The following is a 25,169-nucleotide window of genomic DNA, read 5'->3' as shown; positions in this document are numbered from 1 at the left end:
CACCTTCCCCCTTCTCTCAGACATCTATGTATTTGTTTTAGCATTAACCAGAAATTCCTTGACTCTCTTGTAAAGCATTTCCATTTGCATTCATGAAATAACATGCCAGATTCCAGTTCCCCTCTACATCTGATTGGCAGAACTTGCTTTAATGCATGTTTACTCTGATATTGAAGTAGATATTGATCAGATGTACCAACTATTTGTTGAATGTTACCCACGGAAAATGTTCAAAAAGTCTTTTTAATTGATGAATAAAAGATTAGATAGCTATGAAAGGTGAAGATAACGAACAGTGACCAATCTCATAACTCCTACAAGCAATATAAAATAGAAAGTGTGGGCAAACACGGACTCCTGAATATACCAGATGTGTGATCAGGTGCCTAGGAGGAGTAACCATCACCTGTTGACCGGTCACACCCACCGTGAGCCCTATATCTTGATCAGGTAAACAGAGTTATATGTAATCAAAATCAGTGGGCCAAGAACGGCCTAACAATTGGTCTGAAAAACGTCAGGAGTTATGAGATTGATCACTGTTCGTTATATTCACCTTGCATTTGACTAAATGATAGGTTGTATTGGCAAACTAGATCGTTATAACGACCATGTAATTTGCGAAATTCTTACTTTAAACGAGACCGTTGGAATTTCCATACCATCAACTTGTTTAGCAGTGGCCCGCTTCAATTTAAAAACAACTGACCATACGCAGGACAAGCTCTTGCGTATCCAATCATTTGAGGGATACAAACACCATATGCAGGTGATAATGGTTGGTTGATTGAATGATTAAATATTTGTTAACGTCCCTCTTGTGAATTTTTCACTCATATGGAAACGTCACCATTGCCGGTGAAGGGTTGCAAAATTTAGCCCCATGCTCGACGCTTACGACCTTTGAGCAGGGAGGGATCTTTGTCGTGCCACAGTCCCGTGGGGATCCGGGTTAGAATAGGTCCTCAGTACCCCTTGCTTGTCGTAAGAGGCGACAAAATGGGGCGGTCCTTCGGATGAGAAAATAGAAAGCATGGTCCCGGGTCACAGCAGGTGATAATGGAATATTTCTACATAAATATGGGAATTTGACGATGAAGAAGCTGAAATCATCCCTTTTGTCATAAAGTTAAGTTGTTAGCGGGTGAAACGTCACAATATCGCAAATTACGTTGTATGAGCGTTTTCAATGGATGAAACGTCACAATATCACAAATTACGTTGTATGAGCGTTTTCAATGGATGAAACGTCACAATATCACAAATTACGTTGTATGAGCGTTTTCAGTGGATAAAGTGTCGCAATATCACAAATTACATCACAAATTACGTTGCATGAGCGTCTTCACACCGGCTGCCACGTAAAGTACTAATCTATTCATTCGCCATCTTCAATTTGAATGATTTGTAGCTTCCAATGTCATTCGTAAGTCTCCTTCAGGTAGGTGAGTAAAAAGTTTTCGTATATGTATAACTAAGGTTTTATCGTGCATGTTTACAAATATGTAAACAATTTCGTGTGTTTATAAGTATGGAAACCGCTAAGCATCATTATTCTAATGTTAACTTTTATATGTTTATTAATAAAAAAAACCAACTAGGGCCTACATGTGTTATACTTAAACAACTAAGCATATAATTCGGGTTTTCTATCGTGTATAACTATATGTTTATCAGTATGTAAACATTTACATATAAGTATGGCAGCATACTAATATCATAAATATAGACTTTGCGTTTTTATCGTATTAATTTATATAAACATGTAGTTAAAGTATAGATGCAGCTACACATCAAATCCAGGTATATTATAAGTACATGCATATGCAAATATACAAAATATTCAGGTATGTTATTATACGGGTGTATTTTGTAAACTTCTTTTATGACAACCATTTGGATGCAATGTCGCGGTTTGTATACATGCAAGCCTGCTGCATACTACTATATTTAATATATGTAAGCTTGTTGGATGTATGCTATTTGTGATTTTGCATCTATTCTATATTTTCATTATTTAATTAAATCTATATATTATGTAATTAAGTATAACACTTCTCATGGTTGATATTTTATCTGTCATACAATTTTAACATAAGTACTAACTCACCACTTATTACATTATGCATCTTCAGTTTTATACACATAATGCATACTATCGAATAAGAATTATGGAGCCATGTCGTGCTACGAGCTGGATCTAGCTACAGAGGTATGGTACAGGGTCTGAGGTGTTGCACCTGACGGCGACCTCAAAATTCTTGCCTGACGACGATCTCAAAATTGTTGTCTGGCATAATTTATGATTAACAACTAGTAATTACTGGCACTATATTATCAAAATTTTCTTTGACGACCCTACCCTTATTCTTTTCTGTATATATTTTAGTTATTTCACATACCTACATCCCTATTACCTGTTATTAATATCACTAATTATTACCTTCTATCAAAATCCAAATAGATATTAAATATTTTGTTATTTATAAAATAGTATAGTAAATTAAACATAAATTATGTTGTTTTTTGTCTTATTGTTCGATGCTATCCGCGATGATTTCAATGTGTAGACATTCTAGATGGGGTTGGGCCTCGGTTGTAGCACCTCGGTTGACCATTTTCTCGAGGTGAAAATGTTCAATGTTACCCTCAATTACATAAGACAGAGAGAGAGAGAGAGAGAGAGAGAGAGAGAGAGAGAGAGAGAGAGTAGTAGTAGTAGTAGTAGTAGTAGTAGTAAAGTGTCGGATTTAACTAGTAAAAGAGATATGTGGTCAAATGAATAAGAATATATATAAACACTAAAAATTACAAGGGACACGAACAATATTAAATTCTACAATTTTCAGGACGACCTGTCCCTTCTTCAGGACAATGGAATTATTACATAGATAACAAACTAGCACTAAAACTGAATTACAAAGGCTTGGAAAAAAGGTCGGCTACAGACAATTAAATACCTGTATTATCATCGAGAGTTAGTCGTCAGTTTAGACGCGTTTTAAACCTCTATAAAAAACGTAACGATTTTCAATATGTTGAAAACCCTTTTCTCATGATTTTGTAGTTCAGTGTCAGTTTACCTTTTTTATTTTATTCATCTAGTTTTCATATTATGTCGTCCTAAAAAAAATCGATAATTCAATATTACTCGTGCCGTTGGTGTACTTGTTATTTAATTTTACTGGCCTTCTTTAAAAACTTCTACATTCATTGAAGTTGGCGACCACTCAAAACCTATACACATTTTTGGATACGCTTTTTAATTACAAGCGATATTGACAAGAACGCATAAAAGAAATGTTGAACAAAGCTTCTCCGAGACATATATTTATACAATACACTTACGCACTTATCTCTTTACTATTTTTTAACTTTCAAATAATTTCTGAAATCTGAAATCATCCCTCTCCGATAAAAGAAAGACAAAACATTTGAAATTTCGAATTCTAACATTGATCAAGAAAATATTCAACTTACTATGATGTGGAGAAGAACATGTAACGATACTTTTCCGTGATGAACAGTTTGATCATCCTCGTATGTCACTGTCCTGGAGATGAGACGTTTCTATGAATCTGAAACGAAACTAGGTTTAATATACGGAATACTGATAGGGTAAACCAGTTCGAAAGTAGTACATGTAACGTTTAGTTTGCATCATAGCTTCTCTTAGTCACTGCAATCCGTAAAAAAACCAGGTACGTAAACATTCAAAATTAACCCTGAGTTCAGCTAAGAAGATAACATAGAGAAATAAAGTCAATGCTAGACTATCTAAACAAATCTTCCTAATATGTACACATACATGCATTATACCTCTGCTGATTTCTTACTATGAAAATGTACCTCAACTTGTCATACTGATTTCCTGTAAATCGCCGTAGAATGACTGACTTCCTGCAAAAAGCTGCATGATTTCGATGAACTGATACACAGCTATTCGGAACACTTAACAACTCTTTTTTATAACGTGGAAAGTTCTGACAAGTTCCGAATGGAATCATGAATATTCATTCTAAAAAGGAATTGCATCACGAGTTAATTGGTGCCCGTATAAGAACCAGATTACAGTTGGAAATGACAACAATCATGTCGAGTAGTTCCCTCGGATCCAGGTTTTAAACCTTGAATTAAGTTTTATTCTAGTTTTCAATACTTGCATCGGTATACTATTTACGGTTAGGAAAATAATTGGGTGCATCAACAAGATACATTTCCCCTTGAGCAAGCTTATTCCCCTCAGGGAACTGGAATTTTGGTGACTCCCTCACTGGTATACATTGACTTTATACTATCACTATTTTCGGAATAATTAGTGATTCTTTAAGGATATTGCATGGTGCACAGTAACTTACATACATGTATATCTTTGTTCAGTTGATCAAAAATATTAGTACACATGTTCAGGGAAATCACGAGTGAATGTGATTCATTTCTGCAGTAATTATGACTTATTTGCACTAAAATGTAGCTGTATTACTGTACATAAACACCGTCTTCCTGAACATTTGGCCGTAAAGATAATAGTAAATAAATACACTGTCAGTGGTATTTCTTGTGTTCACGGTTAGGGTGAGTGCAGTGATATATGCACGGATACAAAAAGAGATGTTTTATTCCACCGCATGTAATTTTAAACATCCCAATGGAAACTAAAAAATTTGTTGAACAATTGGAAGTGAGTGCATTAGCCAAGGCTATGTCCAACTCATGTACTCGTATATTGTGTAATTAGGGATTGGGCAATTGCTAGACAAACCACGAATATGATGCTTTAGAATAGCTTCTGCCATTTCTTCTTTGATTAACATTTAAAATAAACGCATTTTTATGAATTTATATGAATGAATATAATGTACATTTTACATATTAAAAATTCATAAGCATACATATGCTAAATACAGAGTAAGTGATATCTAATTAAAGATCCCAATAAATTCACAGAAAATGCTCTAAATGACATCTTTTGTAGCAGCAACAATGTGAAATTTCTGATAAGAGCAGCGTACGTCTCATCTGACATTCACCACACGGTCGCCTTAATCCTGTTGAAACCATATTTCCTTTGGATTTATGCCTCTTATGATTAAAACCGGACGGATGTCTTTTCAACTTCAAGAACCAATGTTGTTCGGTGTCTCTTGCTTGCTGAGTTGCTTTTATCTTCATTTTTATCACAATCACTGTAGGAGGGCTGTCTTTGGAAGAACAGTTTCAAAACAATAAAGCCTGTTCCCTTGACCGATTTATCTTGTTTGAAATTCAGTTTGATCATATAAATATGATACAATTTTGTGACATCATAATACACAGGAAAGCGCACATTTTGCCCAAGTTTTCAGCGGATTTTTTCTATGAATTCACATGTTATTTGAGCTACAATTTACAATTTTTGGTCAACTGTTGTTTAATTACATTATTTTAAATTGGTATCACATATTACATGTATGAGACAAATAACGTAAATTACATTTACTGCATTTTACACATGTAATTGTTTAAATAGCAATTACATTAACAAAGTACTTAATCGAATTACACATTACAATTAAGAAGTTTCAAATTTGAAACACCAAAATATTTATACAAGTATATACACACATTGTAAATGATAACATCAATCATATCAATACGAAGATAGAGTTTTGCTGCTGCATTTTATCATGATGACTTATTCCACCCTGGGGTGGGATGGAGGTTTCAAAACACCAACCACCCATGACTTTGATTTGTCAATTAAGCCTGGGTGTTTAGCTACGTGTTTTGTTAAAAGGACTTTAATCGTCAGAGTGTCCCTTCCTGAATAAACTCAACCGTGCATTAAGTATATGGGACAGATATCCAGGTAAGGGGACTAGGTTTCCTTGTGTAGTTATTCTAGTGACTCACAAATATCGATGAGGTATATATTTTAGGAACAAAGATACACAAAGTAGATTTAATATAATTAATATCATACAGTTCAGGTATGTCAAAATTCTTGTTTCAATCATAAATAAGTTATATAATATATCCATGTAGCTGCATTTATTTTAATAAATTAGAAATAAATTATATAAACAAGTTAGAAAATAGAAAAGCTGGTGAAGTTTATAGCAGAATAAGAACATACAATTGAAACGTAATTGAAATGTACTTGCAATTACATGACAATTTGCAATGTGATTAATTAAATTACAATCTGTAATTGAAAAAACAATGCTCACCGCAGATTACTTCCAATTACATGAACAGCTGTAATTAGCTACACTCATTTACAATTACTTTTTTTTTCAATTACCCTATCCATATGTGTAATGGGGGTGATTTTAGCATTAAAAGTTTTTATTATGAAGTTATTGCTATAGTAAAATCATATGGAATGCCAGTGAAGATAAGTAATCTTATGAGAACATTCTACTCAAACTTTAAAACAGTGTCATTTTGAAAAATACAATATCAGATTCGTTCATTATCAAATCAGAGATGTGACAAGGATGTATAATATCACATATTCTCTTTTAAATGGTCATTGATTGGATTGAAAAACAAACAACAATGATAAAAAGAGAGGTATTCAATGGCTCATGTTCAGCCACTTAGAAGACCTGGACTTTGCAGACGACCTTACAGAAGTCACAGGGAACATCACTCATTTACAAGAGCAGACAGATAAACTAAATATCCTTCCCAGACAAACTGCGCTTAACATCAGTAACAAGCAGACTAAGGTGATGGCAATCAATGCACCAGCAGAACCTGTCATCTTAAATCTAGAGGAAGTAGATGATTTTACCTAAATGGGAAATATTCTTAGTGCAGATAACGAAACTGGGAAAGACAAACAAGCAAGACCCAGTAAAGCAGGCTCAGGATATAATCAACTACAGCCTATCTGAAACTCAAACGACTGCAGTCTGAGGACCAAATTTACAACAGTAATGTCAAATCAGTCCTCCTGTATGGGTCCGACTACTGGCGTGTTAATTACAGTCATATGAAGGACGTAGAGACACTTCACAACAACTGCCGTAGAAAAATAAACTGTATCGTCTGGCCGAATAAGATCAGTAACAAGGACCTGCACCAGAAATGCAAAAGTAAGAACATTACATTAGAAATCATCCAAAGAAGAATGAGATGGCTTGGACATATAATGAGAATGTCCCAGAACAGAGCACCCAAGATAGGACACCAGAGGGAAAGAGAAGGAAAGGTATACCACCTGACGAAGAACTGTAACATGTAAGTTAGAGGAGATGCGCTACCCATGAGGACAAGCACAGTTTGTGGCAAAAGACAAAGGTAGATGGTGGCTACTCGTTGAAGCCTTATGTCCCACTCAGGACGAAAAGGATAAGTAAGTATCGCTATATCTTTATTATCACGAAATAATTATAATATCGGACGCACATTTTTTAAGTTTTGTTTTTACAATTTACGTGTCTTCGAACATTTTTTTTAAAACCAAGTTGAGTCATCTTTCCTAGTGACATATCGATTGAAGTCAGATTTCGCAAATTCTATGGTCGTTATAACGATCTAGTTTGTCAATACAACCTAGCATTGGGTCAATTGTTGTCTGACGTGTTTCATACCGATTGTAAGGCCGTTCTTTGCACACTGATTTTAATTACGGACACCTCCATTTACCTGATCAGGATATAGGCCTTACGGCAGGTGTGACCGGTCGACAGGGGATGTTTACACCTCCTAGGCACCTGATCCTACCTCCTCTTGTATGGGTCTTGAGATTGACCACTGTTCGTTATCTTCACTTTTCATCGCTTACCCACGAAATTAGGTTCCAACGAACCAGCAAAAGGTTGCTTTCCCACTAACATTGACTCCCACGTATTAAAATGAGTAAACGGTAGTTTTTGGTTTTTTCATCGGCGAACTTGGGTACCCTATATTTAGAGTTTAGAGTTCTATACTTTTACTTTTTAATAGTACATTCGAACTTAAGATATGTAATTGCCTGTGAGCAGTAATGAATTTCAGAAGAGCCATAGTGATCAATCTAATCATAACACCACTAACCTCTCTATAGACGTCTCAAATACAGGAACACCATCGTAACACCACTAACCTCTCTATAGACGCCTCAAATACAGGAAAACCGTCGCGACCAGCAAAAACAAAAACAATTGCGCTTTCCGATTTTGAATCTGTCCAGTGTCACTCTCTTGGATTCTGAGGTTTCACTCCTTTCCAAGGTCCTTATTTATGCCCTAATCCAGGTGAAGTTAATGACTAATAAATGAGAGGATACTCAACCATTTTTCCGGCGACCGCAGCTTAAAGAACACTTCCCCAGCAAGAACTCCAAAGATAATTATAGTGTCTCCCATTCCCAAAACGCAAATGAAGTTTTAATGATGCATCTTTTCTGCAGACCGTATAGCGCTTCGGAACCACCTCCAGACAAATGCGAAGCTCTGGAGTGGTACTTTGATGTCGTTGCGGAAGAAATTTCAGAGGTTGATTTGACCCGAAATAGCTCCAATAAAGAAGAAAGATTGCGGCATTGCAAACAATGAAAAACGAAATAAAAGTATCAACAAAAATGTAGAAACATGTAATGGTTCTACTGTTGTTGTTACGGACAGATATAAGTACACTACATAGCCTCAACGACAAATCTCGAAAGAGCTATTATAAATATTGTATATTTTTGTTTATCAAACGCTCGGCTGCCCGAAAAGCTAGCATGGCTGCTAGTGTGTGTGTGGTTAGTTTAGATGATAATAGTCTCAAGGTCACATTCTAGTAAGAGTATATAATGCTAATATTTCTATTGGTCGCTTGCTTGATTGTGAATTTAAATTTCCAATGCTAGCACATTCGTATAACGGCGTCATCACATAAAGCATATAATGGACATTTCACAAAAAGACCTACATTCTTAGTACATGTACTTAAATAAGGTATGATTGGTTTTCATATAACACGTAGTCAAATACAAGATACCAAAGATATAGTCACAAAGGCAGACATTCTATTTTAGCGATGATATCCGCACTGTTCGCCTTGCAGCTTTTTGCCTCAGACTTGGATTTCTACTGGAGGGTAACCTTGGGCATCCTGGACAGGGAGCAGCTTTTATGAACGATAAAGTTTTTAAGAAGTCAAAATGATGGTATCAGAAATATGAATTTGACATTTTTTCATTTGAGTTTTTCCCTCACGACTGTCAAGATATCTTATGGGCTGGGTATTCTGAGAGCAAGGTGTACACTATTCACCCCCAGGGAAGTGGAAGACTTGACGTTTTCTGTGATCAACATACAGATGGCGGTGGATGGACGGTCAGTGTTGTATTACATATATTTCCATTTGTATTACATGTAAAACTTATACGGTACCAATTTTGACGCACCAGATGCGCATTTCGACAAATAATGTCTCTTCAGTGATACAAGGTGAAAATAACGAACAGTGATCAATCGCATAACTCCTACAAGAAATATAAAATAGATAGTTGGGCAAACACGGACCCCTGGACACACCAGAGGTGGGATCAGGTGCCTAGGAGGAGTAAGCATCCCCTGTTGACCGGTCACACCCGCCGTGAGCCCCATATCAACCGAAATGTTTGAAATTTCCATATATATTTCCATTTGTAATACATAAATTTCCATTTGCACATGTCATACACAACTTTCCAGGTACATTTTACATATCACTAGCTGTTGTTCGGTATCATGCCGCCTTATGCACTTAGTGGTCGGGTATTTCCGGACTTGTGTTGATGTATTCCTGAGAACTTGGTGAACATTGCTCTACCCAAATTACAGGTTTTCCAGAGAAGAAATGAAGGCACTATTGATTTCTTTCGCAACTGGATTGATTACAAATACGGGTTTGGTAACATATTGGACGAGTTTTGGCTAGGTACTTATAGTAATTTGAGTCCTCCTGTTTGTCTAATATAATCATGAATTTCTTTGTCTATCAAACGTTTTCAATTATCATAAAAATGCTAGTTGACCACTACATATACGTATTCGTCACAATCAGTACAACAGAAAGTTAAATCAATGTTACGCACGAAGAAATAAACCAACACTGCAATCAACATTAGTGCCACGATGAAACCCCCATCCTTCCTTTTAAGAAACCGTTTGCCTCGATACATCTTGTGTTTTCTAAGGTTTTCGAACTTCGAATAACGTATCCTTATTGTCATGCAGGAAACCATCGAATTTACGAAATCGCGAAACAGAGATTCTACGAACATCGCATCGATATGGGGGATTTTAACAGTGTCAGAAAGTATGCCTTATACAGAAGATTTTCAATTGGTGACGAGCATAGTAGATATGTTCTGACGGTGGAAGATTATGACGGGAACGCAGGTGCGTGGTTTTGGTTAAACAGTCATGCTGGCATTTTACAATTCAGTCACGAGATGTGATTTATACATACATCGTGTGGCAAATTAAAAACGATTTATGCTGCTTTTCAACTTTATGTGAAACAAATTACTTGACCAAACCCTGTCAGTGAATTCAAACAAGATCTAATGAACATTCAATTAAAACCAAATAAATTCGCTCCAGTCCCAGGATCCGTGATTCCCTAACGTTTAGTGATGTATTTCTCATAGGACTTATGATATTGATCACTTACTGTTTGTTACCATAAACTTGTCATTGTCCAATTTCGTTTGTTTTACGACTTTGTTAAGAATTCAGAAAATATAAATATCAACCATTGTAGTACATCTATATAGTAATAATTTCATTCTAATTGTATTCTAGTTTCTGATTGGTCAAATTCCAACTGAAGAACACATGTTATTTTTGTATAAACTAGTTTGGTATTTGGACACACACTCTTGAAAACTAATAGCCGGGACTATATTTTTCTCCCTCTGAATTTACATTGCAGTACTGTTGTGGGCCTTTTATAGAATACAAAGTCAACATATGCAATAACATACTTCAGTTTAATACACATATTGTGTTCTCGTTGTCAAGCAAGACGTATATAAAATCTACTTGTACGCAAATCACTGTTGTAAAATAAATAATAGATTCATACCGATTGCTAGGCCGTTCTTGGCACACCGATTTTGACTACGGATATCTCCGTTTACCTGATCAAGATATAGGGTTCACAGTGGGTGTGACTGGTCAAAAGGGGTGCTTACTCCTCCTAGGCACCTGATCCCACCTCTGATGTGTTCAGGGGTCCCTGTTTCCTCACCTATCTATTTTGTATTGCTTATAGGAGTTATGAGATTCATCACTGTTCGTTATCTTCACCTTTCATTAAAAGAAAGACACTATATTAGAATTAATGATTTACCAACTAAACATTGTCTTGTTTATTTTGAAATACATTTCTTACTGGAGAAATTGGGGTATTGCTTCATTGCTTGATCCGCCTCTCAACAAAGCAAATAAAACAAAATCTTGCTTCACATATCAGATGACGTCAGTAGCATGAACATGTGGATCGTGATTTGTCACTTATTTATAGCCTATACATATTTTCTTGTGTCGGATGTACTATTAGCGACAACGTTGCAAGCAGGGGTAAGTTTTCAACAGGGGATGCTTACTCCTCCTAGGCACCTGATCCTACCTCTTGTGTGTCCAGGGGTCCGTGTTTGCCCAATTATCTATTTTGTATTGCTTATAGGAGTTAAGAGATTGATCACTGTTCGTTATCTTCATATTGTACGTAATAAAAATTTTCATAGAATGAAAAGCCGTAAATTATTGCATTTTCTGATATTTCTTAGCTTATTTTGAGTAGGCCTAAGCAATACAATTTCCCGTATTTTCTCTGTCGGAGCCGAGCGATTGTAAAGGGCAGCACAATACGCATTGAATGTATAGCCTACACATAATTTGCATCATGACAAACTTCAAAGCTTCACCTTCAAAAGGTCTTGCTATGTTTACTATATTTTGATAAATAGGCCCCGTTAAAATAAAATGGCTGCTTTCTCGGCAATGTACTTCATCGTTGTTGCTAAGTGAATCATTGTGCGGCTCAGTTGACTTTTAGTTTTTTTCAGAATAACTTCAATATATATACATTTTGATAAATGAGAGTTAGTACCATTATCTTTTGCATTAAATTACAAGGAATGACTATAATTTTATGATTGATTGTTTGATTGGATATTGTTTAACGTCCGTTGCGAAAATCTTTCACTCTGCCAGTTAAGGGCTGTAAAATTAGGCCTATACACGTGTGCTTACGGCCATTGAGCAGGGAGGGATCTTTATCGTGCCACACCTGCTGTGACATGAGACCTCGGTTTTTACGATCTCATCCGAAGGACCGCCCCACTTTGTCGCCTCTTAGGACAAGCAAGGAGTACTGAGGACCTATTCTAACCCAGATCACATATTATACGAGTATAACCTGGTTTGGGTCAGTTTACGCATTTTATAATCCGCGTCGCGGTATCTATATATTGGCTATGAATGAACTTACAGTCAAGCTTCACTTGAAGGTAACCGGGTCAAAACCCTATATGGATAGTGGTACATATATTATACACCATTTCTCAGAAAATCTTGAAAAAAGTGTGCATAATATTCGGCAAATTGCGGTAAATGAATTTGGAAATAGTAAAAAGAAAGTTTAGAGTCGGGGAGGGGGACCTGGGACGGTCGGGTAACCGGAACCGTACATATTTTTTTATTTGCCTAAATGCAAAACACGATACGATAGGATACACGCACGATACGATAGAATACGCGTACGATAGAGCACGATAGGAATGTCAAGAATAACGTTGCGGGTACTGTAATGCTGTTTTTTCTTTATGTAGGTGATTCTCTCTCTGGACACAGTGCCCATCAGTTCTATACAAAAGACCACGATACTAGTGGTAATTGTGCTGCTACTTACAAGGGGCGTGGTGGTATACCGCTTGTCACTCATCGAATTTGAATGGGCTGTACCTGAACGGTGTGCACTCTTCGTATGCCGATGGAATCAACTGGGAAACCTGGCATGGATATTATTACTCATTGAAGTTTACAGAAATGAAAATCAGAAGACTTTAGAAGTGAATATAAAATGTACACCACTGAAGCTATGTCGTGTTGACAATACTGTAGAATTTCGTAATATTTCTACAATTAAACTGTTTTAGATGATGATGAAAATTTTCTAACGAATGACATAGTCGCTACTTTTGGAAAATTTCGATGCTCACTTATCACCTGTATATCGTGTTTATGCCACTCATGTGATTCCATACCCGAACACATGTTTTACTTGTGATCAAATCGAGGCAGAATTGCTGTTATGGAAGTTTCAAAAATATCTTTTAAAGTGAGCATTTTGAAAATCAATGGTTGTTATAATGATCTTATTTGCAAATACAACCTGTCAATAGGTCGAATGTTATCTGACGTGTTTCATATCAATTGTTAGACCGTTCTGTACAAACTTATTTTACTACGGAATACTATGTTTAACTGAACAAGGTATAGTGATCACGGTGGATGTGGCGATCAACAGGGGATGCTTACTCACCCTACGCACCTGATCCTACCTCTGATATATCCAGGCTGAGGGGTCCGTGTTTGCCATACTCTCTATATTGTGTTACTTAATCATAGGTGTTATGAGATCGAGCACTGCTCCTCATCTTCACCTTTCATGTACGGGGGTCTTCTAATTTTGTATAGAGTGTATTTATGGGATTTGTTGGATTTTTCACTGTTTGTTGTCTTAAAGCTGTACGATCCGATGTCCATGTGTTATTTTTGTGCATAATTACTTTAAAGCAATTACTTTCAATTAGTTTTCAAAGTTATTGACTTTCCCATAATTGCATGCTTGAAAACATTTGCATGTAAAACAAAGCAGTGAAAAGATTATCTAAAAAGTAAATAGTAGCTGGTATGCATAAATCATACATTGTCTGTTAGGCGTCTATAAATAGCCCCACACAGGTCAGGTGAATCTCAATATCAGGTATATAGATCAAACGCAACTGAAAAAGCGTAAAACAACGAATTACTAAGAAGTATTTGAAACTTCCATTTCTCTTAAATTTATGGCACAGTACTGTTGTAACAAAATACACAGCTTTACAAAGATAAGACCACAGAGGATCTGAACTGAACACGTGACTGTTACTTTAAATGGCCGAGTAACGACTATTCGTAAACACCGATCTTAAAATCAAATAACTCTAGTTAAAATAGGCGATATAGTGCATGGCATGCCGTGCAGCTTCATAAATACGTACATAAACGTGATTAAACAGCGTTTTTACAAGTTGGAAAACATTTGTCAAAATTCGGACCATACAACTTTAAATTGTTTCTAACGCCATTTGGCGGTCAATAGAATGTTTTAAGAGGATGTCCATCATGATATTAGGCAGAGGTTGGCACATGTTATCTCTTATATCTTCATGAAACTTTGTGTACAGGTTCCTACTGGTCCAAATATTAAATTTGCCAAATAAAAAGTTTCTATTATGTTTAGCTTAGGTTCAACATGGAATAAGTACTTTAAGATGATTTTCGGTGCAAAAAGGTCACAAAATATTGGAGGGGGAAAGTGCAACGTTTGAACAGCTCTAAAATGTCATATAACTAAGAAATAAAGAAAAGCAATATTTCAAATGTCATGTCTCGTTCACACGAATGCGCATTAAATACTTCCATTAAATTTGATGCGAAGTAAATTACTACGCAATAAATTAATTATATAGCGTTCACACGGCGGTAATATTTAATGCGAAGTAAACTAGTGCGCATTAAATTCGATTCCATCTCTAAATTAAAGGGTGCGCACAATAAATAAAAGAATATAGACTATATCATAAATAATATGAAGCAGATATAACTAATCAATTATTAAAAGATTAAAATTCATAAAACTAGAACCTATGAACATTCAAAAATAACTTTCATGTCTGTGTATACATTTTATATAATAAAGGCAAACTAATGCTTAATTGTGTAAATCATGCATTACACAACATTTTACAATGCTGATTTTTAGGTCATTTCTATACACTGGATTTGAGATAATAGTCAACCAACTAACACACACATTAAGAAGTTAACATTACATGTATCAGTAAAGCAATTGCCTATCATGAATCTTAATCCATCCACTCACATTACAAACTTGACATTGGCAGATCCAGAGGGGGCAGGGGTTAGAACACACCCTCTCCCTTTCTCGCGGACATCTATGTGTTTTTAGCATTAACTAGACAATTCTTGACTCTCTTGTAAAGCATTTCCATTTGCATTCATGAAATAACATGCCAGATTCCATTGTCTGTCTACATCAGATTGGCAGGGCTTGCCTTAATGCATGTAACACTCCCCTCCCCAGGACAAAGGTATATGTTTTATCTATATTTCATCATAAGCACCGGACCCCAGACAAATGCCAACGCAGCAGCCAACACAGAGGGACATCACATTGCAAGTCCATATCTCACCATATTTAGATCCGCTAATGTACTGCACATGTACCCATACATTTCTACTTCTTAGACGACTGCCTAAAACATACATGTCTGGTGTACCAATGATCATAATGTAAATTTCAGGATTTATTTTTAAATTTGAGTATTTCACCAAAAAGCAATGAATTAACTTTCATTCAAATGTAATTTTGTTATGAATCTACCGACATCATCCAATCCGACTTGCAATGTGATGTTTCTCTGCAAAGTGATGCCTCTCTGCGTTGGCTGCTGCATTGGCATTTGTCTGGTTCCCTGTGCTTTATTTTAGAGACTTCATAGGGTGTTTTATATCTGGTACTCTCTCGAAGTAAAGCCAATCCATTTGAGGTGCACATGAACTGTTAATATAGTGCCCAACATTATATTTTTACACCACACTTGTGAGATCACATTCGGATCGCCGCCATTTTTCACGCTCCATCGTTCCTAGTTACGGCGTGCCATCTAGCGATTCCAAAAATGATAACTAAATATATATATATATTAAAACGAATATCATACCATCTATATAATCGGGATAAAAAAAAATCCACACTTTTGAAGATTGATAAAGATAATTGAAGACTTTATCTTTAAATATGCATAAGTGGTATTTTATTTCAGTGTTTCATTTGTATGAATTAGTACACAGTAAACACTTTTTGTTTTCTGCCGTGTAAATTATACCGAGTGATGCAAAATAAAAATAAACAGATTTTCATAGACCATCCACCCAACCGATTTCTCCCTACAAGTATGGCCCATTTAATTTCGTAACATTGGATGTTCCGCGGAAATTCAATTGGAATCGCACTTAGATATCCAAATATGTGTTTGAACAATTATTAAGGGTTGACAAGCCCCTAAGACAAGGAGAACCACTCTTAGAAAAAACTTCACGTTTCCATCACTTGTCAGACATATCTGTTTACCCACGAAACTTTGATAAGGTCCGGGCTGAATATTTATTTTTCACCATTAAATTAAAAAAACAAAATAACATTCACGTTCACACTTGATAAAACAAATCGAGGTAAGTGAAATGTGTTGTAAATAAATACTCTCTTCAGCAAAAATTACAATTTATGCAAGTTTTGGTCAATTCTATATTTTTACTCTCCGTCAAGGGAGATAACTCAAATCACTGGATCATTGATTACTTCTGTCAGTAAATGCTCAACTATTGCACGGTTTCCCACCAATTTTATTGTGTTATCTTAATCATTAAGGTATTTCCTTCAAATGTTGTCTATATTTTTGGACAATTTTTATTGTATTGGATGCAAGGTGAATATAACGAACAGTGATCAATCTCATAACTCCTACAAGCAATACAAAATAGATAGTTGGGCAAACACGGACCCCTGGACACACCAGAGGTGGGATCAGGTGCCTAGGAGGAGTAAGCATCCCCTGTTGACCGGCCACACCCGCCGTGAGCCCCATATCCTGATCAGGTAAACGGAGTTATCCGCAGTCAAAATCAGTGTGCTAAGAACGGCTTAACAATCGGTATGAAACACGTCAGACAGCATTTGACCCAATGCGAGGTTATATTGACGATCTACGTTATAACAACCATAGAATTTGCGAAATGCTCACTTCAATCGAGAATGCTTCAATTGAAATCCCTGTACCATCAACTTGTTTGTCAGTAGCTTACCTCGATTTAAAAACTGACTATACCCAGAACAAGCTCTTGCATATTGAATCACTTGAGATATATAAACACCATATGCAGGTGATAATGGAATATTGCTACATAAATGTGGGAAGTTGACGATGGAAAAGTTGAAATAATCCCGTTTGTCATACAGTTGAGTTGTCAGTTTGCCGTTAATGTCTACTTTCAATAAAATATATAAGTATGAAGCAGAAGTGGACGACTCTGTGGTGTCCTTTATTTCGAGCTTATTATTTAATTTTCCAAAATGGTTGTTTTCTATAGATTATGTAAGATCTTCGGATTAATGAAATAGGTCAAGTTTTGGCACTTTAAAAGGTATAGCTCCATTCCCATATGACTTATCAATATCAATGGTTAAAAGACGGACAAAAATCATTAATTTCCACTCATTATAATTTAACTTAATTAATAACCAAAGAAAATGTATATGTTGCCACCTTTTTAAAGATGTCTGACATACAAAAACAGCATCAGAAAATCACATTTTCGTTAAATAGAACAATTTAAATTGATAAAAACTTGTTGAAATTACAAAATTTAAATATCAACAGTTTAAAAAAAACTGCTAATTCATAAATATATATAGATTAATTATGGATATTAGGGAAACCAATGTATAATAGACATCCACTTGAGGAAATTCCAGCACAGGAGTTATTGCCCTTGACAACATTTTTTAAATCATAAATAATTGATTATCTATGGAAAATATAAACTTTTTCAGTATTAATAGTTTACCAGATTTTTTTTATCATATCCAGTGAATAATATTCCTCTGAAAGATATATATCCATCATACGCAAAGTTTAATTCATTAAGATTTTTGCAAAAACCTATGACATCACATGAGGATCGATCAACCTTAACAATGTTTTTGGCGAAATTTACTTTACACATGATAAAATTGGCGTATGTTCTTCGCTTTTATTGAGGGATGAATAAAACTGTGGGAAGTGATATGTGCCAGCCATATTATAGCGACTGTCTGATATTTCCGTGGACTACACTGTACCCTCCAAAAACAATATTTACCCGTCTCTCCGAATATTGTACTTCTCTGGTAGCTAAAGCATCGTAATAACCTAAAAATACCAAAAACTGTATATTTTTAATCAATGACATACGTTTCTTTTAAATGTATTCCTTGTAGGGCTTATTTATTATACCACGTTTTAGGGCAAATTTTAAACGGAAACAAGACTCGCTTAACATAGCAACTTATCTTGTTTGAGCTTTCCTAATCAAGATTGTGGCAAATGCATATTTTCTCAAATGTCTTATAAATGTGTCTCAGGTATGAAATTAATTTCAAATAAGTGTGACACCAAACGCTTTACCTTTCATCTAGTACGGGCGAGGGTTTTCTTGAAATGAAGTATTGTATTTGTAGTTAACATTGAAGTTTCGTCCCAACAGCAAATGAACATAACAAATGGCATCAGCTGGTGAGAGAATCATACGTACATATACCTTAATAATCTAATTAATGAAAAGGTAAAGATAACGAACAGCGATCAATTTCATAACACCTATAAGGAATACAAAATAGAAAGCTGGGCAAACATGTACTCCTGGACATACCAGAGATGGAATCAGGTGCCATAAATGCTTTTCTGTATAAAATTAGTGACATTTCTGATGATTTCTATTGCAATATAAAAAAAAAACCTCTTTTTAATTCGTAAAGGCTGTTTTATCCTGTAATATCTTCATGGTCTGAGTACATACATGGATTGATATAAACACATTGCGTTTACCAATAATTTTAAAACAAACTATGTATCGCTGATATACCGGAATTCAGAGCAAAATTGATACCTGGTTAAGATATAGGGCTCATGGTGGGTGTGACCGGTCGACAGGGGATGTGTACTCTTCCTAAACACCTCTGGTATGTCCAGGAGCCCGTGTTTGCCCAACTCTCTAATTTGCCTATCTTATGGACGTTGTAAAATTGATAACTATCATCATACATAAGAACTTAATAGAAATAGCGAACTATAGAGTACAAGTACTTTGATAGTGAAAATATACTGAGAGTAATCAATGAAATATAGATTACAATAAACAGTTAAATATTCTGAAAAGAAATACTTCGTAATGAGTGCCGTGACGTTCACAAAGAATATGGATGTTTCCCTCACTATAGCACGGCTATGAATGCTAAGCATAGGTCTAGATTTGTGCTACTTCAACTGCAGCAGGTGACGTCTCAAAAAATATGAAGAATTCTTGACGGGGCGTCACACATTTACTGAACGTGTCCCTGATAAGTGTCTTTCCCTTGTAGTAATCACAACTTTTTTAAATTGTGATATTCACAATTTAAAAATGTTGTGATTACTACAAGGGAAAGACACTTATTTTCTTGTTTTGAATAAATATTCCTATATATCCTCTTTATCATATAGGAATACAAAGGATTGCCATTTTAAACATAGACAATGCAATAAAAATATAATTAGAAATGTTAGCAAAGCAGATTGATGAAAAGGTGAAGATAAGAAACAGTGATTAATCTTACAACTCCTCTAAGGAATACAAAATGAAGAGTGGAGCAAACAAGAACCCTGTGATATATCATAAGTGGAATCCGATGTCTAGAAGGAGTAAGTATCTTCTGTCGACTGATCACACCCCGTGAGCCCTATATCTTTATCAGGTAAACGGAGTAATCGTAGTCAAACTCAGTGTGTAAAGAACAGCCTAACAATTGGTATTAGCACGCCAAATAGCATTTGACCCACTGACTGGTTGTATTGGTAAACTAAATAATTATAGCGGCCATATAATTTACAAAATGTTGGCTTTAAACGAGATTGCTGAAGCCAAAGTACCATCAACCTTGATTTAAAAAGTGACCATACACAGAACAAGCTCCTGCGTATCGAATCAGTTGTGAGGTATAGGTACCATATGCAGGTGATGATGGGATGTTGCTACATAAATATGGGAAGTTAACGGTGGAGAAGCTGCAATCATCCCGCCTGTCACAAAGCCGAACCGCCGGTACACCGTCAACACCTATGCTCAACAAAACAGATGTGGAAGGTCTGTGATGTCTCCCACTTCCAGTTCACTGGGATATATCGAATCGAGATATGGTTGGGTTGTTGTATTTTGTTTATCGTCCCACTCTAAAACCCTTCACTCATATGAAGACGTCACCATTACCAATGAAGGGATGCCACATTTTGGCCTATGCTCGGGGCGTACGGTCTTTGGACAGGGAGGGATATTTAGGTGGATGAAGATGATAAACAGATAAAATGTTGTCGGTATACTAGTATCTAAATGTCGAGTTGAAGGCCACAGCGATGTGTCATGACTGACTTTAAGTATTAGGAATGTAAGAATGAATTTGCAATAAAATTGGCATTGATATCAAATTGTTTACTAATCTGACATGTGCGCAGTTCTTTTTCCGAACTGGTGACCTCCGAGGCCAATGCAGGCCGGATATTACTAACAGGAATATTGCTGTCACATAGACCATAATTCATGGATCCACATTATCTGCTGATTTGACGGACTTGTTGCTTCAGATTTACTCTGATTCAAAGAAATTATATATTTTCAATCACAAAATATGTGATTGTATTTGTTCTTTAATTTTTCACTTTATGTCGCGGTAGCTCAGTGGCAAAGCGTTCACTTTGTTACCAGGAGGTCGTGAGTTTGAGTACCGGTCTTGCCATAGCTGCGTCCAACTTACGACGCTAACACAAGCCTACTAGAATGTAGCATGACACTGTACATGTAGCATTAATATATGAAAGTACCGGACTTTTACACTAACATTCCTATTTTGTCATTCGGTACTCGTCTAATTCAGTTTAGATAATCATTCAATACGCCTTACACATATTGTATGTTCCTGCCTAAAATATCGAGAACTGCAAGATTGATATAGTTACAATTGTTAGTGTTTGTTTGTTATTAAATGAATTTATTATAAATCTGTGTAAACCAAACAGTTATTAGACCATCGTTATACGATAGACAACTCTCTACTACAATTAGATGCACACATGTATATGTATTGAACATAATGTCTTCTGATATCTAAGAATGACACTGCATCAACACTATGACTTTAAAATTTAATGCAAGTAAAACAATCAGGACTGATTGTGATTGCTGAATCAGTTTTAGGAGTATGATTCAATACCACTATCTAACACAGCGACATTTATAGTTTTTTGGATAAAACGGACACAGGCCAGATTGGTCACAGCGAGCTGCCAGGAATCCAGATCTCATGCACCACCAAAAACAGCTCATGTGGTGGTGACAGTCATGCATGGAATAACATCCACCATTCAGGTGCAAGGAAGAGGTCAAATCAGGGACCAAGGCGGTGACTACCAGCAGACTCAGGACAATACTCATCATAGTGGTCATCTAAACAAAACACAATATAGTGGTCATCCAAACAAAAGACGATACAGTGGTCATCTAAACAAAACACTTTATAGTCGTTATCTAAACAAACCACGTCATAGTGGTCATCTAAACAAAACACGTCATAGTGGTCATCTAAAGAAAACACGTCACAGTGGTCATCTAAACAAAGCACATCACAGTGGTTATCCAAACAAAACACATCACAGCGGTCATTTGAATAAGATACAATGTGGTGGTCATGCACACTAAACACATGGTCATCTACATATAAACAAAACTCATCACAGTGGTCATCTAAACAAAATAGTCAAACCTTGTTATCTCACACTCGATGAGGCTGAGAGAAAAATCAGCTTAAAGATGTCCGGAGGTTCGAGATATTGAGATTAAAATACATGAAAGAAAATGCAGTTGGGACTCCCGAATCACTTCGACATATCCATGGTATTTGAAATATCGATGTTCGAGATAGCGAGGTTCAACTGTGCCTGAATGCTCGTACAATTATTCAAGTGAAGAAGATTTATTGCAAACATTTTGAACAGACATAAAATGTTGTAAAATGGTGCCAGTGTTGTAGCATAGAATTTTCCCCCGCTTAGACTTTCTCCCCGGAAAAACGGGTCTGGGATAGACATTCCCCCCGGAAAGATATGGGCCTGGCATAGAATTTCCCCCTAGGAAGAATGAACCCAGGCCCAATCCTCCCCCCGGGAAAAACCGTCCCAGTATAGAATTTCCTCCTAAATGACAGTACGCTTTTTTCCCCTTCTTACATTTTAGCTGTGTATCTGTTTCAGTTCTATTACTAGAATTATCTTGCTTATCTAGAGCCAGGAATTCTTATCATTTCTTTTTGATTTTAAGCAGGGTCTTGTGTAGCACAATCATCATCTTAATTTTTTAAAGGAAATTATTCAAGTCATGTAATGGTATATCAAAATATTCATTCAGACATCTCAAGTCTTTGCTGCTAACATCTGAAATAGTGAAGTTGGGAAGATAATGGGTTTTTTTTTTTAATTTAAAATTTCGAATTTAAATAAACGAGAAAATTAAATCACTTTTATTCATACAGTGCATCTACTTGACTTTTCAGATATCTTAATTGTATATCTTTTAGTCGATTTTTTACGAAAAACCCTAATGATATTGACCATCGTTAAAGTCGTTTGGGAAGCATATTGTGTTTACTACAATGTATATGCAATTTAAAGTTTTCAGCGTGTAAACCCAACTTCAACACCTCAAAAATTTCATAAATATCGTAATATTAATGAGCGCATATCTATTTCATTAAACTATAACAATTTAACAGCAAATATTTGTTTCTTTTTTGTAACTCTTTTGGTAACATTTAACTCTTTATAGCAATAATAACAAATTTTATTGATTATTATCTTCAATTGCAAGAGTTTGCTTCATTCTATATTTATTCAAAAGATTCTACATGAGAAGAAAAAGCATTCCAGTCGATGAAATCCGGAAACAGCAGGGGAAAATTCTATACCAGGGCGGTTTTTCCGCCCAAGGGGAAATTCTATACTGACTTTGTACATAAGGGAAAATTATATGCTGGGGCGCTTTTTCCCCCATGAGGGAAGATCTATCCCGGGCCCGTTTTTTTTTTTTCGGGGGAAAAGTCTATACGGGGGAAACGTGTGTGCTACAACACCAGAATATATAGATGAGGTATGAAAGTTGGAATTGATTTGTCTTGACAATCAGTTTAGTTAGTTGGAAAATATCTACTTACATTGTTTAAGGTGTAGATTGGGTTCCACTTCGTTAGTATTACGTGTATATAAATAATTGTCATAAGGTTGAGGAATAATTTCATTTTTGAAATATGAATGAGGGTGTGCACTGAGACGCTTCCTTTACAATGGCTGAAGCGCGGCTTCATAAAAAGTATGTATGCCAGTGTGAGGCCTTGTTGTGCATACCCTCAGGTATTTTCAAAATTATATTCATTTCTTATATTTACATTCTGTTTTCATTCCTATTGGATATTCCCTATCTGTTCGAAGTCGTACTATATTTCTTATCATCCATGCGCACATCGTTCGCGTTCATGGGTAAATATAACGATGGCCAAAAACATTGAAAATGTAAATATAGTAGAATATACTCGCAAATATTGAAAAGAATATAATGAATCATGAAAAGCGAAACTTTTTTACACACTTAAGCCATTTTAGCAGCATTGCTATGCTTATTCAATATACCTAAACTTCACATAAGAGAAACACTGATATCAATCAGCTCCGTAATACTTCAAAAATTAGAAAACAATAAGTCAAAACTAAAGAACAAAGGAAAGAAAAAATAAAAAAAAAAAGGGGGGGGGGGAAGATCTTTGAAATTTTCATAGACAATAAATCTTTTTTAAAGATTTGGCAAATATATAAATTGAACGAATTCCATACCTTCCCGGCGTATCTGGTTTCTGTAAAGTGCATTCGGCGTAGATGATGCAGCTCATTTATACATTTCAATTTACCCTATAGATTAATTGAGTTTGCAAATACTGTATGTAAATATTTGCATATATCTTTTTTGTAAATGTCAATGTGATGTATTTGTTTGGGACTGAATTGATATAATTAGGCTGTCCATATTGTTGCAATGGAAGGAAATTAAAACCAAATGAAATGGAAGTACTGTCACATGACAAATGTTGTAATAATTATGAATGACATTGTACAATTTCTTCGATTTTATTTTATACTATTTCGTGATTTCTCTTTGCATTTCAATATTTCCATATATGTTGCAAACTTTTAAATTCCATATTAAATTTTCCTTTTGTATTCTCTGATTTCCTGTTTATATCTCGTAATTTTCTATTTATATTATATACTTTTCCTTTTCCAATTAGCATTTTTCTAGTTGTATTTTATAATGTCCTAAATTGCTGTACACTGAATCAAAATACTCTGTGGATCAATAATTTTTACTTTGAAAATCAATTGTCTGTCTCAAGAAATCTTATTTTTATTTTCATAAAATCACCACAATAACAAGCCGTGATTCGTTCCCTATCGTTTTAGTATAATTGCGACAATATTTTTTATTGCTCAGCAAAGGGTTTGGGGATTTTGTAAAGATGACGTAGGCAATAATTTTCCGTTTTCATTGCCGAGATATTATTAAACATTTATGATGAAGACGCGTAAATTGGCATTGATTTTGATGAAGACAATTAAGATTTGCACTTTGTAATAATGACTTCTTTAATCATTAATACTCTTGCCGATGGAATTTCCTTTTGCTTAAAAAAAACAAACTTGTCTAATTATCTACTATCGATATTTCTTAATTTTATTATGATCATTTTCTTGAAAGAACAAAGTCTTCTTGAATTCTTAAAACTAATTTGTAATTCGGCCGGATATCTGATTGGGTACAATAAAACGCCTGTTTTGCTGTTGCTGTGTATTTGCCGACAGAGAAATTGCGAGTCTTTATTTGCTTCATTGAGATAGCTGTGTTAAGTTCGGATGATTTTTCAGAACAAAAATACCTGTAACTGCGCATGAGCTGATGAAAGCAAAATGTTGCAATTTAGTTTCAAATTGCATTATCTTCAGGCGTGCATCCATTATTATGACAAATTAAAAGTTTGTGAAATTT

At 35.4% G+C, this 25,169-nt stretch overlaps 1 protein-coding gene, 1 long non-coding RNA gene and 1 pseudogene across 5 annotated transcripts in view; 1 reads left to right on the top strand and 2 right to left on the bottom strand.

The window, feature by feature from the left end:
• LOC125653487 (TPR and ankyrin repeat-containing protein 1-like) overlaps window positions 1–3,965 on the bottom strand; it is an 82,352-nt gene extending 78,387 nt beyond the window's left edge. For all 4 annotated transcript variants that reach the window (XM_056144442.1, XM_048882966.2, XM_056144444.1 and 1 more), the window contains exons 1-2: window positions 3,850–3,965; window positions 3,481–3,578 (exon numbers count right to left, since the gene is read on the bottom strand). The gene's annotated coding sequence lies outside the window, so the exon portion shown is untranslated. The remainder of the gene's footprint in view (window positions 1–3,480; window positions 3,579–3,849) is intronic.
• A 3,014-nt stretch (window positions 3,966–6,979) lies between these two features.
• LOC125656520 (microfibril-associated glycoprotein 4-like) lies at window positions 6,980–13,112 on the top strand (annotated as a pseudogene).
• An 8,103-nt stretch (window positions 13,113–21,215) lies between these two features.
• Window positions 21,216–24,029, bottom strand: LOC125661851 (uncharacterized). The gene is made up of 2 exons (XR_007365147.2): window positions 23,963–24,029; window positions 21,216–21,530 (listed from the first exon to the last, which is right to left on the bottom strand). It is a non-coding gene; the product is annotated as an uncharacterized LOC125661851 (long non-coding RNA).
• Between the last annotated feature and the right edge of the window lie 1,140 nt (window positions 24,030–25,169).

Source organism: Ostrea edulis, chromosome 7, assembly GCF_947568905.1.
Source record: "Ostrea edulis chromosome 7, xbOstEdul1.1, whole genome shotgun sequence".
NCBI lineage: Eukaryota > Metazoa > Mollusca > Bivalvia > Ostreida > Ostreidae > Ostrea > Ostrea edulis.
This window is presented reverse-complemented; position numbering and strand designations above follow the sequence as displayed.